At 37.1% G+C, this 18,962-nt stretch overlaps 1 protein-coding gene across 4 annotated transcripts in view; it reads left to right on the top strand.

Moving 5' to 3' along the window:
- The window catches only part of KCNA4 (potassium voltage-gated channel subfamily A member 4), a 434,546-nt gene that overhangs the window by 160,534 nt on the left and 255,050 nt on the right, over positions 1–18,962 (top strand). Inside the window, exon 3 of one of the 4 annotated variants that reach the window (XR_001598084.2) lies at positions 29–2,187. The exons of the other annotated variants lie outside the window; for them this stretch is intronic. The gene's annotated coding sequence lies outside the window, so the exon portion shown is untranslated. Of the gene's footprint in view, positions 1–28; positions 2,188–18,962 lie in introns of those variants that run through there. 4 annotated transcript variants of the gene reach the window in all.

Genomic DNA, 18,962 nt, shown 5'->3' with positions numbered 1-18,962 from the left:
TTCTTTTCTTTCATCTCCTTTCCTTCAGCTTAGACTCCTGGGGCTGCAGAGAACAGTGGTGGAAAAGTCACAGAGAAACTATAAGATAAAGGTATTGGTAAGTTTACAGAAATTTTCTACTTCTGAAGACTACGAGTCATAGAATGATTCTCAACTAATTGAGGAAGTTGTTGCAAGAGTTGATGTGGTTCACTACAATAAGTTGTGACTCAGACAGGGACATCACTTAGCTAGTGAAAGCTCTGTCAGACAAAAGCACATGAACAATTTATAGAATCAACAGATGATTTGGAAATAATTGGAAGATTGGATAAAAAATGTATTTCATTAGAAAATAGTTTACTTTCAGCTTAAAAGGAAACATATATTTAAATTTTTGAATCACACATTTATTTGTATGCTTGCTGTATTTCCATCAGGGTTGGTATTTGTTTGAAATGCCACTTTTGCTTCCAACCAAGTGCTTCTAATTGAGGAATTTTAATGTAAAGAAGGAAGAATTATCACAGTAGTCAGTATAAAGAGTTGACTCTTTAATGAATTTTTTAGTTCTAGCAACAGACAGATAAAGCCAAATACTAGTGATGTTGGTGAACTTCTGCATCTTTTGAAAATCTTTGTGGCACCACTCTCCTCCTTGCTGTGGCCTATGTCAAGATTATTTGAATTTGTCTCACTCATTTCAAGGTGAATGGGAAGACACAACAACACAGTTTTTATTAAATGTGAATCCAAAGCAGTGGTGCAATTCAACTGTGAAAGAAGAAACCAGGGAAATGTTTTACTCACCCTTAAATGAAAGACCTTCCATTACTAGAATATCCTTCTTTATAAGTAACTCTTGCGTTGCCCTGGATGCTAAGATTAGCATAGCTCAGATTTCACTTGTTTGGAAAACATTGCAGGCAGATATCTTGATCTTAAACATCATTCTGGATACGTTCAAAAAGTAATCTTTCTGACATTGTACATTATGATTAGGTTACATAGGCGATAATTATATGAAGGGAAATATGGAAATGACAAAATAAAAATAGTTAAATTTCCTTATGGCCTTTCCTTAGATAGATACTGTGGAGTGTGAGTTTTCATTTTGTATTCAATCAGGTCCTTGTGATCCCTCATGGTTGCTTAAGGGACACTCTATTAAGGGAGCTCCCAGTGGATGGGACTATGAGAAGTTTACCCCTTATCAGACACTGAATCTCTGCTTTTTTATGTTTACATATTGGGGCTCCACAGAAAATTAAACAATATTTTACTTACCACTCATAATTTTCAATCAGTAAAATGCAAATACATCCTATTTTGAAGATGTATACAGTTTGTGGATTTTGACAGATACATACACCTATATAACCCAGTCACGATAAAGAACATTTCCATTAATCTCAGCATTCCCTCAACGCTTTTGCAGTCAATCCCCCTACCCCAGGCCTCAGCAAACATAGACCACCTTTGTCATTGTGGATTAGATCTGCCTATTCTAGAAGTTCTTGTAAATGAAATCAAACAGTATATACCTGTTTGTATCTGGCTTATTTCTTTCATATGCCTTTTTCAGGTTAATCCAAATCGTTGCATGTGTCGGTGATTTTTTTTTTTTAATGGGTGAGTAATAGAATATTGTATAGCCATACCACAATGTGTTTATTCATTTACTCGTTCATAGACATTAGTGTTTCCATTTTTTAGCTATTGTGAATTATTAAGTTGTAATAAATATTTGTGTAAAAGTCTTGATGTGGAGTTTTTTTTCCACCCCCATTTTTTTTGGGTAAGTACTTAGGAATATAATGAGTGGGTTGAATAGTAATTATAGGTTTAACCTTACAAGAAGTTGCCACACAGTTTTCTAAAGCAGTTATATCATTTTATATTCCCACCAGTTGCAACTGTTCCAAATCCTCCCCAAGATTTGATATTGTAAGTCCCATTATTTTTTAGTCATTTTAATGGGTATATAGAACTATCTTATTATAGTTTTAATTTATATTTCCCTGATGGCTGATGGTATTGAACATCTTTTTATGGGCTTAATGGCCATTGATATATCAAGCCTTATGAAACACCTTTTCAAATATGTTGTCCATTTCTTATATTGTGTTGTTTATTTTCTTAATATGGAGTAGTAAGAGTTCTCTGTATTTTTTGGTTTAAGTTTCTTGTTATGTATATGTGTTATAAATATTTTCACCAGTTTGTGGTTGACATTTATTTCCTGAAAGGTGTCTCTGAAAGAGCAGAGACATTTAACTTTGAAGAAATTTACTTTATTATTTTTTTTCTTTTCTGGTTAATATATTTTATTTCCTGGGAAATTTTTGCCTACCTAAGTATGAAGATTTTTTTCATGTTTTCTTTTTATAAGTTTTATAATTCTAGTGTGTATTCTTAGGGCAATGACCTATTTAAAGTGAATTTGGGGTATGTTGTCAGCTAAAGATCAAGATTTTTTTCCCCTAAAACAGATATACAGTTCTTTAGCACCAACCTTAACCATGTTTGTGTGGGTCTATTTTTTGGATTCTCTATTTTTTTTCTACCAACCTCAGACTCTCTTGATTACTGTAGTTTTATATTAAGTTTTGAAATTGAGAAGTATAGTTCTTGTTGTATAACTTTGTTATACAATTTTGTTATTTTTCAAAATTAGTTTGGCTAGTGTGGGTTCTTTTTGTTTATAGATTTAGAATTGGCATGTCAATTTCTACAAAAAGCTTAGTGGGCTTCTTATTAAAATTGTATCATACCTATAAATAATTATTTTATTTACTCACATATTACTCATTTTGGTGAATATTTCTCACTTTTTATAGATTCTAGTTTCTATCTGGTATTATTTCCTTCTGCTGCGAGATTTTCTTTTACTATTTTTTATAGTGCAGATCTGCTGGTGATGAATTTTCTTGGCTTCCATCTGTCAAAGTCTTTATTTCACCTTTATTTTGAAGAACGGTTTTGCCTGATATAATTATATAACTTATATTATATAATTGTCTTATAGTTTGCATTTTTTTCTGAAGTGATGTCAATCATTCTTATTGATGCTCCCCTGTATTTAATGTTTCTTTTTTTCATAGCTGCTTTTAAGATTTCTCTTTATCAGTGGTTTATTTTCCTTGTTGTTCACTTAGAGCCTTGCAACTGTGAGTTTATATAAGTTTTCACCAAATACTTAAAATTTTCAGGCATTATTGCATTGTTTCTTGCTAATCGGTTTTATTCTTTCAAGGCTAATTGTTAAGCTTTGTTATGTCAGGGTTAGAGGAAAGATAGTTTATTCTAAGGATACTTTAGTCATAATACTAAGGTGTAAACTTTCTGGTGTCTTTACTATATGCCCTGTGTGTTCAATGAGGTCTTTATTCTTGTTGTTGGAAACTCAAATGTTGTACTACCCTCTGTGCACTCTGGGAACTGGTGAGCCTGTAGTTACCTGGTACTCTTTATTTCTCAGGCAGCTGTTCTTTGCCCAGGATCATCGAGGATCTGAGTATGCATGTGTGGCTTATCATTAAGCCACCTTTTGCAGGGGACTCATACAAAGCAATTTGGAGGTCTTGCTTTGTGAAGTGTTCTCTTTTCTGGTACTCAGCTCCATAAATTTCAACTACCTTTACATCCCAACTCTGGTTTCTATCTCCTCAACCCAGTGAGACTGCAGATTTCTTTTTGAATTTCTGTCAGGGGATCCATGGACCTGAAAGTGGCTGCAGGCAGAAAGACTAGATGATTCTAGAATCCATCTGTTTTCCTTCTTTTCATGATCACCACCCTGCCCTTCTTGTGCAATATTGGAACATATATTTTGTTCAGTCTTCTGGAAGTTTATGGCAAAAGGGGAAATTCTTTACCAGTTACTCCATCATGGCTAGCAGCAAACATCTATAATTTCTAAAGGGCAGCTTTTTCACTGAAATTATCTGGAAACCACTCCCACATATATATTTCTAAACTGTATACACATAAATACTAGATTGAATTACATAAACAAAGAAATTATATAAACAAAATGTTTTCTTAAAGAGATAGTTCGAGCTGTAAATAAATTACTGTCATATGTCCGGGTGTTCTAGAAAGAAAATTCTGAATATATTCCATTTTTGGGTCACTACATCAAAGTCCTGTTTCTTCCACTTGATACTTGTGTAATCTGAAAAGAACTCATGGAAGAAAAAAGAATTTATGAAATAAAGAGACTCAGAAGTACAGAACTATCTAGAAATAGACACCAAAGTTGGGGAGTATGGGAGTTGAATGCTGAATAAAGGGATTGCAAATCTAGTGTCTGGAATTACAGTGCAGAATTAGTTAAGTATTCTTTGGGGATCATCAGTGGGGCTACCTTGAGAATAAAATCCATTAATGAATTTGCTTCTGGACTCTTTGTTCCATAAATTTAAGTGATCCTGTCAGTTGGAAACTCATTTGATGATGTAGCTGACCTTTAGTAAACCTCGGTGTACTCACTAATGTATTGGAAGAATTACTGGTAATGCATCCTGATGATAGATTAACACACCATAATAATTTACTGGAGTAGAGCTTTTATACTATATTCCTCCAAAAGACTGTCTAGGGAACAATAGGTGCTATCATTGATTCCATTTAATAAGTCTGGCAAGTGCAATGACTATGTTTATCCTTTAGGCTGAACACAATTCAGAGATAGGTATAGCCTAGAGTAGTTGGAATCTGTGGTCCCAGGGGTTTACTGGACTTTTTGCAACAGAAAAGGGCCCATTTTGGAATTGCCTGGCTTTGGATGTTCTCAGTAATCAGTTCGAATGGGTTCTGTGCTTAGGAATAGTTTGTGAACAAGTATTAGAGATGTTACTCAGTTACTTTTTTTTTTTTTTTTTTTTTGAGCCTGTCTAGGCAACTACATTTATCAGATGTGGTACAGAGTGTTAGTTTTACTTTACTTCTTAAGGGGTATAGGATAGAGAAGTGGAGCTGACAAAATAACTCAGGAGTGAAGACTGGGAATGATAAACTGATTTCGTGTTGTGCATTATTTCTGATAATTTGGTAGCAGTTCCTTAAAAGGCTGTTTTGAGAAAGATTCTAAGGCAATACCCAGGCGCCGCAAGAAAGTATGCTGTGATCAATTAACAGAGACTTCTCTGAGTCTGGGTAGAGAAGAGGAAAGTGGAACACTTTTTTTTTTTCTTTTTTCTCTTTTGGCATTCTTTCAAGTGGAAACTAAGATTGGCATACATTGTGTTTTGAAAAAAGAGATCACGTCATGGCGGAACATGCATACAAGGTCATGCTGTCGTACTACACTGAGTTTGAGAGGTAAGCTCTAACAGTTAGATATGGGCCTGGACGGGGGAGGCAATGTGTATTTGCACTAGTGAGAGAAGATTAGAGAGAGTGTGGATGGCTATATGGAATGAAAACTATCAAAGTGAAGTTTTAGATTTCCTTGGAGGTGATTCTTTTGTGTGCAAAGAAAACACTATTTTTGGTTATTTTTAAAAGTAATTTTCAATTTATTAAACTTAATTTTTTGTTTTGTTTTTCCTTAAGGTTCTTGGTTCATATTATTATTCTATTTATATATGCCTAGCAAATTTTGATGATCATTTCATTACTTTGGTTTTATTTACAAACAGTGTAGTAAGAGTCCTCAAATATTTTAAACTTCATTTATTTTTGTTTCTTTCTTAAACAGTTCAAATGTATGACTAACAACCAAAACCTACCTAAATACATAATTCCAGAAAAGCTAATAGATTACAAATAATGAATCTAAAACTATTGATCAAGATTACATATCACACTTTTTAAATAGAAATCACAAGTCTAAGATCAATTACTCAGTGAACACAAGGCTAATCTGTTAGATCCTTTCAAATTCTTTTAAACAGTACAAATAATTTAAATATAAAATATAGCCTCCCAATTTCAAATTAAGGCCATAGCTTATTATTTTGTAACATCTTTGGTTTAAAAGCAGATAAAGACGTCTTGCTGTAAATATGAAATTCAAAAAAAAATTCTCCTATAGATGGAGACCTATATGGAAGGCAGATATTAAATATTACGTAAGATATTGTTATAAAGCAGAAAAGATAGTTATTCCGGGATTCCCAAAGGCCATGAGTTAACTCTAGGTTTTTATGAAACAGTTTCCAAATGTAACTTTTGTGCCAAATTTGAGCTATAACTATTAAAAATGGAGGTTTCCTGGCTCCTGGGATTCCTCACTTTTTTTAAAAAAACTGAGGTTAAAGTCACATAAAATTTACATAACATCAGTGGTATTTAGCATGTTCACAAGGTTACACAGTCATCATCTCTACCTAGTACCAAAACATTTCGTCCTGTACCCATTAAGCTGTCATGCCTCAGCCCCTCCCCCACCCCCTGGCATCTACTCTTCTGCTTTCTGTCTCTATAGATTTACCTGTTTTGGATTTTCATGTAAATTAAATCACACAATATATGGCCTTTTGTGTCTGGTTTTCTTCAATTAGCATAATATTTTTGATTTTTATCCATATTATAGTACGAACCAATACTTTATTTCTTTTTATGGCTGTTTATACATTGTATAGATACACCACATTTTGTTTGACCATTCATCATTTAATGGATATTTGGGTTATTTTTATTTTTTGGCTGTTGTGAATAGTTCTTCTGTGAACATTCATGTATAAGTTTTTGTTTAAATACTTATTTCCATTTCCTCATTTTTGAGAAGCTAAGTAACTTAGCCAAGTTTTCAGCTAATACTGAAATTGGAGTATGAATCAGGACTTCACAGTCCAAAACCCATGCTCTTTCCAGGAGAGCACATTTCCCCAGGGGAAAGAAGGCAGGGAATTAGTCCACTTTCTTACAAGAGGATACGAAAGCTGCCTACTTGCTTGCATAAAAGAATCACATGGAATTTGATTACTCCTCCATTCTAAAGCAGTCTATATAGAGAGAGATAGAAAAGGTTTAAAGAGAAAAGGGATATGATTGATTATAAATTATCTCTATATTAACAGATGAGCACCGTTTCTTCTACTCCCTTTCAACTTACCTCAGGGGGTTTCTGCCTTATAAACATTCTTGGCTAATATAGTCAATTAGTTTTAGTGTAGAAATTATCTGGAGGAAATAGACTCTGAGAGCAAACAAGACCGTGCTCTGTTGGTGTCCTTTTGTAAACGATTCCCTCTAGTGGTTTGAAGTTTTTGACACTGGGTTGACAAGATTTCTGTCTTCAAAAATGTAAGCAAGAGAGACCCAGGATATTTATTATTGATAATAATCAAAATAACAACAACAATAATTCTGGCTGTCATCACACAGAGAAAACAAGGGTGAGCGTTTAAAATATTTATCAGATCAAGTTACTTCCTAGGTTTACATTCCAATTAGAATAAACTCCCAATTCTTTTCTATGCTTTGTAAAACTCCAAAGGCATGAAGCTTGACAGCTGCTCCACATTCTAGCTGGAATGTCAACCCCAGGGGGCAGAAACTCCTCTGTCTTTGTCATTAGTTTATCTTCAGCACCTGGAATAACACCCGGTAAATGATTGGTGCTCAGGAAAAGTGTGTTGAATAACTTGTTAAAAAACAAAATGCAATCAAGTAAATTTGAAGAATAACTACTTATTAAGCAATTCATGAATGAGCAGCATCCCATCTAGCAACTAGAAGAGTGCTCTAAGGGATCGTACTAAATGGAAGGTTTTTGTAGGAGGAAGGGTGGGGCGAGGGAGCTATTAACAAAAGAAAGGATTGTTTTTAGACCAAGCTGTCTTCTTTTTGGGGGAAGGGATTTTTATCATGCAGATTTCTTTGTCTTTCTGTGGAGGATGGAGAGGACCCATGTGACAGATTACCTTGCAGGCACTTGACCAGAGAATTACAGACTAATTAATTAAGATAATATTTCTAGGAATGGTCCGAAACAGCAATTAGTCAGGTGTTAAACCTAAATTTGGCATCATGGGCTTTAGCATAAGTGATGCCATTTTGGGCCTGTGGTTTTTTTCTTTAACAGACAGTAAATGTCCTTTCATTCTCTTCTCCTTCTCCAAGCCCCATAATAAACTTCCATCTTTTTTTTCTTCAATACCTTGATTATGTCAAACTTCTTACCGAATTACAGTCTTCGCATTTGTCATCCCTTCCAGCTGGAATTTTCTTCTCCAGATCTTTCCATGTGGAGGAACTTCCTCACATCCCTCGGGGTACCAGGCTCCAAGAAGAGATCATGTGAAGTAGCCCCCTACACCTTCATTATTCCCTTTCATAATACTCTGTATGTTTTCTTTGCAATCACAGTTTGCAAATACTTACTGATATATTTATTTACTCGTTTCTTGTTTGATTTCCCTCAAGACGGCAAAATGGCAAGGCCCAAGTCCTGCCTATTACAGTGTGCCAGTTACTTAATTAATACCCTTTGAGGTAGTCTGTCATTATGAATGTGCTGAATGAGTGAACAAATGACGTAACACCGGGAATTTTCAGTTTGTTCAACTTGATTGGTTGGAGTAATTCTTAACAACAATCCAATCTCAGTGACCCTGTTTTTATTATAATTTCCTTTTGGGTTACCAATTCATGATGAAGAATAGAGTTATTTAGCCCTGTGGTCTTCCTTTGGAATAATTTTGGGGCAGATCTTGTGGCAGAAGTTATCATAGATGGGTCAAGTGGGCAGAGTTTTGAAGGATTTCATGTATTCCCTGGCAGTTTGAGACCAGCTCAGTACTTTGAGAAATGCCTAAGCCTTATAGCCTGTGATTCAACAGTTTTCAGTAGTGAACTGGTGGGCAGGAGGAAAAGACTGACATCCCTGATTTCTTTATGGGTATATTAGAGAGCAATGTTAGGGACAGCTCGGCTAAGTACAGAGAGCCCAAATATTCAGTTAGGACTAGATTTGAATTTAGCTCAGCCACTTCCTAGCAGTATGACCCTAGGCAACTAATTAAACCCTCTGAAGTTCCGTATTGTTGTCTAACATGAATGAATAATAATGTAGGTAGTGCAAAGTTGTGGAACAGATCAAGGTGAAGGTTTCCTGATATATGGTAGAGGTGCTCACCTGTCGACACAGGTGAGAGGTAGGGTGGATGATGCATCTCAATAAAATAGAACAGGACGGGATGTGAAAAGGCTCTGAGGCAGGAGAGAGAGTAGGGCCTGTTTGAAAAACCGAAAGGTGGTGGTACGTGCTCTGACCCAGGGGGCAGTGAGGACGCTGATGGGACATGATGCTGGAGAGGCAGGAAAGGTGAAACATGCCGGAACCTAGAGCCCTGAGAAGCCAGAAAGTGGTTTGAAGCAGGGAGTAACACGACTCTATTTGCATTTTGTTTTTGACCTATAATATACCGAAAGTGTCATGATTCATGAACTTCTAAATTAGCTTTTGAACTCAGATCTGCTTGACTTCATAGTTTCACCCTTCTTCTGTAAACCCCCCTGCCACTCCCAGTACAGGTCAACTTACCTAGATACATATTTGCCCTTTAACAAGGACCTTTAGTGCCTAGTCCACTAGCTTTATGGCCTCAGGTCAATTATTTAACCTTGCTACATGTCATTTCCCACATCTATAGCACTGTTGTGAGAATTAAATGAGTTGTAAATGATTGACATGAGGTACACGCTCACTAACTATTAGCTACAATGGTAGCTTAGGGTATGCTCCGTGCAATTATAAGATACTTTAAGGAGCTTCTCAGAGACCCATTTTCTGAGTGGTGTGCCTTTCTGTGTCTCTTAGCTGAATTCTGCCGAGCAAGCCATTCCTACAGGGCAGAAAGTCAAGAGATAAATATTCTAATCTCACCTCTACTGGAATTGCATTTCGTCTCCCTGGACTTGTTATTTATCTCTGATTCTAAGTTTCTCCAACTGTAATAGGGACTAGAGATTTTAGTACAAGTCTTTCTTTGGGGCGCTGTGAGGTCAAAATGAACTATAAGGGCTTAGAGCTCTTTGAAAGAAAATGACAATATAAATTTAAGAAAGCTAGTGTCATTTTTAATGTTGTGGTTGAAAGGTGATGCATTTACACTGTGAATTCCTCTTGATAGTTTGCTCTGTAACAACAACATGAAATGGCTCTGAAGAAGTCTAGACATAGCTTGCTCCCTGGTGTTAGCAAAGCTGGAGAAATATCAATTAAGATAAATACCCCAAGGCAAAAAAAAAAAAAAAAAAAAAAGCTATTAGCTTTTGGAGCCAGGAAGAATCTAAATATCTTGCTCAAAACTCAGAATAGTCATGCATAAATTTTCTCAGAGACTAGACAAACTGCATCCATTTTATAAGAGGAGTGAGCGGCTGAAGAACAGAGAGGTTAAATAACTTGCCTAAGGTCACGCAGTAAGTCGGCAGCCAATAGAATCTGTTATTTCCTGATGTTGAGTCCCAAATCAGAGTTTACTAGACTTGACTGCTTGCTATCCCAGCCTGATTTGGAAATTCACTGGACCTTTCTATTAAGCTGGTCACATACCATCATGGCAGAATAATTATGAGATTTCTTCCCACTTAATCTGTCAGTCACAGCCATTTTATATGCTGAGCTTGCTGTTTGCTGCTATTTTAATAACATGGAAATATTCACTTTACACCAAGGGCAGTTCGAGACTAAGTTGTGAAAGAGGCCAAGTTTGCTTTGCTGCTCAGGAACCCAATTCCCCAGGTGCTCCTGGCCTCCTTACATCCAATCCTGCTATAGTTACTCCTCACCCACCGTTTGTGCATCAGAGCTCAACTGCCAACGTCCCTGTCTCAGTGCCTATGAATGAAGTCTTAATATGATAATGAAAGCAATAGGTACTCAGTTGAACTTATAAGAATTTTCTGGTCCTCAGGTTTTTATACCTCAGGATTGTTTTGTTTTTATACCCTCATCGATTCACTGTTCTAAAAGATTTTGCTATCAGGCCAACTGCATACATTAAGTAGTCATTAATTTATTTTCCCATTTTTAATTAACCAGAGACTTAAACAGCTGCCAGACAAAGCTGATCAGCATGACACATATAAGCAGTTTGACCATCCTGTGATAAATATATCCAATGAAAGGCAAGAGATTTTCTAGCTTTGCCGTCTATAAATGGAGAACTTCAATTAGGCTTTCAATACATCAAAAATTGGCTCTCAAAAATCTATTTTCCTCTGAAAATACTTCAATTTTAGAAAACCTGGATTAGGAACCACTGACATAACCCAAGTCATAGCTCTGGGGTTAAATTTTAGGAGTTCACAAGGGCCAGCGTGATTTTTATTATTTATTTATTTGTTTGTTTTGGATAGGAGACCTTTCGAATTACTTTAGGGTCAGCATCTTAGCAGAATGTTCAAGAAGCATTTTTGTCATAATGCGCAAATATTTGCTCCTACTTGCTAAGTGCCAGGAATTGATGGATCTGAGACAAATGAGTTTCTGCCCTTTGCCTCAGTGAAATGACAATGTAGGCAAAGCAGGCTTTAAGCATTCCTTACTTAGGAGTCACTTTTGGTTTCTAACCTCTATCATGAAATATATGTGGTATAAAATATATGGCCAAATAAAATAATGAGAAAAATTAGGACTATAGCTTGTTTACATGTACAAAAGTTTAGTCATTATTTAGCAAGAAAGAACCATGGCCTTCCCTCCTAAAATTATGCTTTAGAAAAAGTTTAGTTTTATTCTTGGCTAGGATTTCATTTAGCATTGCTATAAGAAAAGTTTATGTGATTCCCTTCTCCCCACCCCTGTCCCACCCCATCTTGTCAGTTAATTTGAGAGAAAATCTTTTCGATCTCAAGCTTGATATATAGGAAATGAAACACTATCATATCTCCCATTGTGGTCGATCCTTCTAAATTCCCTGTTTTCTCACCTCTATCTTCCCAAGCCCTCAGGTTCTCTCCCAGTTCAATAGTGTACCACACTTTCAAAATTATTATACAGATCTATCATATTATATATCATATCACACTGTGACTCAAAAAGATTAGGCTCTATAACCTGACATTGAAGACACGGTGCAATTAAAGCTGACCTCCTGCCCTTTAATTCTTAATCAGCTTTCAAGGATCAATTTAAGGGCTGCTTCCTACAAAAAGACTTGCCTGGGGCTCTAGCTGGATATAATTGCTTTCTTCCTGTGAACCTGTAGAGTATTTTGAACTTCTTTCATAGGCTGCCTTAAATCATAGCCATGTACTCATTTTATCTCACCCACTGGATGGTTGACTCCTTTAAGTGAGGGCCTGGATACAAGTCTATATTCACAAAGCACCTTTATAAAGAGAGAGTCCTATGTTACATGCAGTGAATGAGTGAATGAACTCAGTCCTCAGTTCTTAATATTGAGGAACTAAAGTACATATTTTTCTCAATGTTCAGTATATCGTGAACCAATGACTTGGGCCATAAGACATTTAGAAGAATGATCTTATTCTGCTGGAAATGGAGATGGGGCTAATGAGGGCATTTAAATTTTTTTTGTTTTGTTTAATAAAAAACTCGCCAAAATCAGTGGGAAGGAGAGAGAAAAGTTTCCATGACAACCTCCAACGCTGTACCTCTGAAGATTCAGTTTATACATTTAAAAAAATGTGCCTTCATTTATTCTTCCCATGGAGACTGAGACTTTGTTAACTGCTAAAGTTTCATGGAGGAGGTTTTAATGATACCTGTCAATTCGGGGAAAGGTAAAGAGGTAAAGAGGAGAGAAAGCTTATTAAAACTAGTGAAGTGCAGTCAGATCAGACTTCTGCACTTTTTGATTTACCAGAAAAAATGTGTGTGATGAGTGATGGAAGTGGAGGTGGGGTGGGGCTCAGACCTATCCCAGAAGGTCAGTGGTCAGGCTGACCTATTGTCATATTCTGTTTACATTGTCCACCTCATCACACTATGAGCTTAAAAGTAAAGAAAATGAACCTTAGTAAGATGGAGTTAAATTGATCATCATGTACAGCTATTTTGGGGTGGAGAAAAATATATAAATTCAATAAATCAGCAGATGTTTATGAAGAGAGAGTATATGAGGCATAAAACTTGAAGTCAAAGTTAGTTAAAAATTTTAGTTGCCCTGGCACATACTAAGAGCTCAGAAAATGTTAGATGATATTGATGATGGTAATAATGATGGTGATGGGTTGATGAGGATTTCTTTCTGTGCATAGCACTATGTTATGCATTTAGGGTGCAAAAGTGAACTTTCACAGAGGATTGGCCCCAATGGGATTGTGGTTTACCTTGGGATATATAACAGTCACATATTACAAGTTAAATAGTAATAAAGTTCAAAGTCCTTAAAACAATAACAATTCATAATCATCATGTCTCCTAGAACTCCTCTCTTGCTTATCTCTTACTACTGCTCCCAGCACAGCGGATACCCACACACAAAGCCACAGCCAATTACCTTCCACCCTCTGGGCCTCCCATTCACCAAGCATTCAGTCCTTCTGCCTTACGCATGCTACTTCCTCTCGGCATGCCCTTCTCTTCATCTACCTGCTGACCCAACCTTCAGGCTTCAACTTCTTTGAAAACAACTCTAAATCTCTTTTGTCCCAGGGCACTTTTATGTATTTTTATTAGGAAGCATTTTTTTTTCCATCAACATTTATGATGCATGTGTCAGACACTGCGATAGACACTGAGTTACGAGCTGAAGGAGTCATGACTTCTGCCCTTAGGGGATTTCCATTTTTACTATTGACATTGCCCTCAACAAACTTTTATCCTTTTTTCTTAACCCAAAGGCAGAGTGCAGGTTCTGATGTGTAATAGATAATAAACGTTGATAGGATAAAATAAAGAAATGAGAGGCATTTAGTGAGAGAAAACTTAAGCCAAAGATACTGTCATGGTAGGGAGAAAGGAGAACTCTTATTTAAATAAGTTAGGTGGTAGAAGATAGAAGTTAGATAGACAGAGACTCTGGTTTGGACGGGACTCTACTCACTCTGAATGGATGAATGCTGGAATACCTCTTTCTCACAAACAAGTGGGCACACCAAATCTGTGCGTGTGTTGGAGAGAAGAGGGACACAAGCCAACAGCTGCAGAGAGACACATTGCATGTACGTGAATGTCTCGGTTCTATTTCAAAGCCAATTATATTTTTGCTTTAGAATAATCATTGTTTTTATAATCATGTGGAAGTCATGCCTTTATTTGTGTAGACCTTGTAGGAGTGCACAGAATTGAAAGTCACTATCTTTAAGCACAGTAGATGATTGGATTACATTGTAAACAACAGTAAGCCTATTCAGTAGAGAGGCCTAGCTCAAGGACACATCCCAATATTTGAAACAGCAGATGTTTTCCTTGGAAGGAAATATGCCTTTGATTTTTATTTTTTATTTTATTTATTTTTTTGCCTTTTGGGTGATACTTGTTTATTTGTGTATTTATTTATTTTGGTTTATTTGTACAGAATATTTACTGACCCCACAGTCTGCATAAGACATCATGCCAGGTCCTGGGACTAGAGTGGGTCTAGATCAAATCTACGCAAAGATACTTACTGTAGATTATCAGAATTTTGAAAAGAACATAATAGCAGATGTAGGTCTAGTCCCCGGTGTACACTCTGCCACAAAAATCTATTCCCCACTCTTTTCAACCCCCAAAGCAATTTTACACCGAAGAAGTGACCTATTTTGAACCTGAGTGGTTGGATGCATTTATCATTCCACAAGCCTCTGTGTGAAAAACGAATTCTGTTGATTAGAGTTGTGAGGAACTTCCTAGCCAGGAGGAAAAATAATAACATCATCTCGGCTCTCTCCTCAGCTGTTACTGCTGCCGCTGCTCCCTCCTCCTCCTCCTCCTCCTCCTCCTCCTCCTCCTCCTCCTCCTCCTCCTCCTCCTCCTCCTTCTTCTTCTTCTTCTTCTTCTTCTCTCTCTCTCTCTCTCTCTCTCTCTCTCTCTCTCTCTCTCTCTCTCTCCCCCCTCCCTCCCTCCCTCCCTCCCTCCCTCACTACTACACAGAAGAAAAAGGAATTATTATCCTTTCTCCCTAAGCCACCAAAGCTGGAGGACTATCATTAGCTATGGACAGAATTAATTCACTCTATCTTTAAGGAATCTTAACTAACATTATTTGTGCCAGGCCTGAGGCATGAAACACCAGGTCATTGCTGCAGGCAAAAGCACCAGGCTTCTGTTCCCCTCCCCCCTCACCTCTGTGAGCTCTGTGGGGTTCCTGATGGAAGTGTAGATTAACGTATCTCACTTTCTCACAATCAGGGTGAGTTTATTAAGCCCACAAAGAAACACTTGCCTCATAACAGCTGTCCAACTGCTCATGGACAGAGGTTGAATAAAAAACATTCTTCCCACCAGATTACTTGGTTGTGAAGACGATGGTAATGACCACAGTTACCCAAATAGTATTACTAGGGCCAAGGGGCCAAGATTCATTACTTTGATGATACAACTTTTTGTCATAGGTTAATTTACCCTCTAAATACAACTGACATTTCCTTTTTTTTTTTTTTAAAAAAAAAATGTCTTTCATGTACTGTTTTTACTAAAAGTCATGGTGCTTGATCCACAAAAGAACAATGAACTTTAATGGAGGGAAGGAAAGTTCATGATCTTTAGATAAGTTTCCCATAGTTATCAAGTTAGAAGTGGTAGAGCTGGAACTCTGCCCCACATCTTTATATTCTAAACTGGTGCTTTTTCTGTAACCTGTCTGGACGTGTTGATTTCTTAATTTAATACTTCTTATGACCTGTTATTATTGGTTAAAAAATTTTCCAGCGGTGTTTCTTAGAATTGGGAGGCATATCTAATATGACGAATTAAAAACTAAGCATGATCAAAGACCATGTAGCAGCTGATTTGGTCACAGGAGAGAACAAACCCAGGAATTTTCCCTCCAACACTGTCTAAATTGAGGTGTGAAAGGTTCCGCATGAGACTATGGAATAATCATACCCTATATTGTGTGTTTCCCAAACCATTTTACTTTATTAATAGTTGTACTTTCAAATGTTGAGTTTTTACATTGTTTTGTTAATGTAATAGGTTTTTTTCATCTCTACTTTAAAGCCTGTTTAATATTGGCTCTTCTCCATGCAACTACTCTTGCAGGGGATTTTAGACTATCTATAAAGCTGTCTGCCAAACAAAGCAAAATACAACAAACGCAACTGTCATTTTTACAATTGATGCTAATCGTTATTAGTGGAACTGTGTTTCCTATTTAGTCTGTGGCCAGATTAGATTGACACATTTGTGGTCTAATCCAATTGAAACAGGAAAATATTTTTTTATTTTTTATATCCAAGATACTGTGCTTGGATTGATGTGACAATATGAAAAAGGGGGTGGCGAGCTTAAAAATCCAATGAAAGAGAAAGATTATACAAACAACTAATAAAAATATAAGGCTGAATGAAATACATATTATCCTATAGGTAAATATTGCATTGGGAGCAGAAGTGAAAAAACAGTAGAATTTGTCAGGGAGAGTGGGGGAGGACTTCACAGAGGGGACATTTGAGCTGAGCTTTCTCAGATGAGCTAGATTTCCTTCTGTAGAGGGGTGTGGGAGAGAGGACTCGAGGCCTAGGGAATATCAAGAGCAGGCGGAGGTAGAGGGGCATGAAGGTATGTTTACCCACCACAGCAGTTAAAAGATTTTGAAATATAACTAGAGAATTGGAATAAAGGCAAGGTGTAGTAGGGCATGAAATAGGGCAGGCAACAGCAGTACTAGTAGTTAGATGCATAGGTTTGCCCGATTTAGCAAGTTAAAATTAAAAATAACCAGTTAAATTAGCATTTATACAAGTAATCTTTTAGTACATATATGTCACAAATTTTGGATGAGGCATGTATATCCTAAAATTATTTGTTTCTCTAAAATTTAGATTTAACGAGACATCCTATATTTCATCTAACAACACAATAGGTGGAAGGGGAATTAAGGGGGCTGCAGATGGAGGGTAAGGAAAGGACATGAGAGGGACACTATGATAGTTGAGTTTGACGAGTTGAAGTTTCTCATTTGTTTCTTCTCAGAATGTCTAGCAATGAGAATGGAGGAGCCTCACAACTCAGGGGAAGCTATAGCTGCTTTATATTATCACATTCTAAGGGCAAGTTCAAAATATGACAGTCATTGTATTGTATTTGAATGCCACCAGAGAACATTCACTGCAAAAGAGGCACTAAATTATCAAGCAGACAAGCAGACAAAATGACTTGGCCTGTTGACATCAGCCAGCATCTGTCCTTGATCACCACAGGCACCCCATTGTTTGCACAGTAGATTATGAATTAGGTAACTATGCTGGTAAAGTCAGAAGCTATGTGTAGACCCAACAGCAGGTGCTTCTTCTCATTAGGTTGTTATTTATGTGTCTTCACTAGGTAGAATATATGGATCCAAGAACCTAGGGTTAGAAGTAGAAATGGCCCTGTTCGTGGTCACTCCCAGTGACCCTCCTAGGTAATTTCCTGTCTCCACAACTTCAGCCTCAATGAGTTTAGAATAGGGGTCAGCAAACCAGAGCCAGTGGACCAAATTCTGCCACAGCCTGTTTTCTTTATGGCCTGATGAGCTGAGAATGGTTTTTATATTTTTAAAAGGTTACTAAAACAGAAGGAATTGTGACAGAGACAGACATATATATGAAGCCTTAAAAGCCTAAAATATTTATTCTCTGGCTCTTTACTGAAAAGGTTTGCTGATCCCTGCTCTAGAGGTCTTGGGTCCCAGAGAGGAAGGATATATTTTCTCGGAGATACAGTGAGAGTTCTACTCAACTGAAAACTACAAGTGCCACCAGGTTGCTTTGGATACTTTGTGCCTGTAGATTAGCAGTCATAGAATGAACTTATGGGCGGGATGGGATGATTGACCTTGATCGTCATGAGGAGATAGTGCTGTTGCTACATATTTTTGGCAATTGGTTGATGTGCTAGGGCGTTTTTGTTAGTCTTATGATTGGTTTTAATTGGGATGTCCGGGTACAACAACCAAGTTCTAATAGGAGCCTGCACTGATAAGGGCCACTCTGCCAGGCACGTCAGTAGCCCAGTGAAAGTGCTCGGTAAGCCAGTTGGGGAATCCAGAATGGGTAATGAAGGAGGGAAATGATGAATATCAGTTACAAGCCAATGTACCTACCCAGGTGACAGTGGCTGCTAATGGCTCAGAGCTGCCCATTTCCCCTATGAATTGTCTTGATTGTACAGGAGCTGCCTCACAGGAAGTTATACCCCGTTCTTCCCAGGAGCAGCCTTTGGTAATGACTAATGACATGAGGGAACAAAAGGCCATTCCTCTTGCTACAAAGTGGACCCAACTCTGTAGTGCTGTTCATTTTCCAGAGCTCCGTGTGGCATTCGGCTGAAGCTAGTCTTAGCTGAGCTCATTCTTGTTTTGTTTTGTTTTGTTTTGTTCCTTCTTATCCTGTATGGTTTACCTCCTATCATTCTCTTGAGAACTCCCTTTAAAAACCAATTTCACACAACGTCTTGTTTTAGGTTCTGCTTCTAGGAGACCTAAACTAAGGCAAAAAAAAACTATATGATGTGATCACTGCACACCTTGCTGATCACATTCCCTAGTCTACTCTTCCTCGTACATGTTGATTCCAGCAGCACTGGCCTCTTCGCTGTTTCTTGACATGCTAAGCATCTGTCACTTTCAGGACCTTTATACTTATTCTTCCTTCCACCTCAAACTCTATCCTCCCAATAGCAACTAAGCCCACTCCCTCACTTCATGTACATTTCTAATCAAATGTCACCTATTTAGAGCAGCCCCCCTCTGAATATGAGTCTATTAAATGTAGCAACCCTGTCTTTCTATCTCCTTGTTCTTCTTCACTATTTTTCATAGGTCCTATTACTACTTAATATTGTACCATACATTTTTTTAAAATATCTGTTTATTATCTACCTCCCTGACTAGAATATAAAGTCCAAAATTATAGGAATTTTCTATTCCATT

The sequence above is a fragment of the Rousettus aegyptiacus genome, unplaced genomic scaffold (assembly GCF_014176215.1).
Source record: "Rousettus aegyptiacus isolate mRouAeg1 unplaced genomic scaffold, mRouAeg1.p scaffold_m13_p_5, whole genome shotgun sequence".
NCBI classification, from domain to species: Eukaryota; Metazoa; Chordata; class Mammalia; order Chiroptera; family Pteropodidae; genus Rousettus; species Rousettus aegyptiacus.
The sequence above is the reverse complement of the archived record's forward strand: the minus strand, read 5'-3'. Positions and strand labels throughout refer to the sequence as shown.